This window comes from Galeopterus variegatus, unplaced genomic scaffold (assembly GCF_000696425.1).
Source record: "Galeopterus variegatus unplaced genomic scaffold, G_variegatus-3.0.2 Scaffold6428, whole genome shotgun sequence".
NCBI classification, from domain to species: Eukaryota; Metazoa; Chordata; class Mammalia; order Dermoptera; family Cynocephalidae; genus Galeopterus; species Galeopterus variegatus.
In genome coordinates, this window is record NW_007732539.1 from 24,943 (window position 1) to 26,556 (window position 1,614).

Consider the following 1,614-nt stretch of genomic DNA (forward strand, 5'->3'; position numbering starts at 1 on the left):
ATTCCTTATTTTTTCCAACCTGTAGCCACTCTCCACCCTTTATAGGTAACCAACTTCATTGTTCCTGTATTTCTTCTTGTAAAAATTAGCAGATACACGTTTTCTTATTTCCTCTTGTTTCTTATACAAAGGTAGCATGTTATATATACATTATTGCACTTTGCTGTGTTTACTTAACTATATCTTGAAAATCACTCTCCATGCAGTTCATAGTGTTCTTTTTTATTCTTCTTTATAGCTGCTGGGCTCCCCATTTGTGTATGTGCCATAGTTCATTCAACTAATCTCCCATGTTTGGACATTTAAGATAATTTCCAATATTTTGCAATTGCATATAATACTGCAATGAATGACCTTGTGCATATTTATTTTTGTATTGTTGGAAGTGTATGTTAGGGTGTATTCTTAGATATGTAATTGCTGGATCAAACAAAAGAAGCATATGGAATTTGTTACCCCTGTGTGTATTCTCCTCTATTGGGGTTGTACCCTTGAATTTCCCCCAGCAGTTTATGAAAGTGCCTGTTTTCCCATAGCCTTACCAATACATTGTAAGGCTTTTGAATTTTTTCTACTGTTATGGTTGAGAAATTTGCATTTCTCTTATTAGTGAAATTGTACATCTTTTTATGTGTTTAAGTGCTGTTCTAAAATCTTTTTGTAAAATGTCTTTTGTCTGCTTTTCTTTGAGATTTTTTCCCCCAGATGTTTAAACTTTCTTTCTACTAGTAGTATTATTACAGATATTTTCTCCTAATTTTTCATTTGTGTTTTGACTTTGGTTATAATGGTTTTTTCCATGGAAAAGCTTTTGTATTTATTATTTTTATCTAGTCAAATGCATCAGTCTTTTATTTTATTGCAACTCAACTTTGAGTCACAGATACAAAGGCTTTTTCTATACTAGGTTATAGAGAACTTCATTTGTGTTTTCCTCTAGAACCTGTATAGTTTAATTTTTTNATATATATATACATATATATTTGTGAACCCATACACACAATATATATGTGTATATTCCAAAACCAATGCAGTACCAAAGCTTTCTTACTTGACACATCACTGACATCTTCTAGTGCAATAACCTGATCTTTAAAACAAAAGAGAGAACTTATAATTCTTTCAAGTTTCACATATTTTAGTCTTTCTTCTTTCACAGCAGGAACCCTGATCCCAACATCAACACACTTACTCATCTGCTCAGTTCTACAATACACAAAAACATAGTTTCAGAACCATACATTTATAAAAAACAAACCTTTCAAAAATAGATCATGATTTGATTTTAGTTTTATGATTTTTCGCTGGACTAAAGACACTCAAAGTACCATGTTTAGTGAACAGATATGATGTTGATGGGTGGGAGGGGGAGGGAGGAATTGGTAAAGGGACACGAAAATCAACCACGTTGTATATTGATAAAATAAAATAAAATATTTTAAAAATGAAATAAAATTTAAATTTAAAAAAAAAGTTACCTGCATTTGTTTTCTTTGTTACCTTCAGTATTGTTGTTATTTATTTCATTTAAAATGCAGCTGAGTTCATAGTTGTTTCTGTTTGCATTTACTTTCAGGTTTTACTCCCATGTTTGCTGATTTAATTTTATTTTTT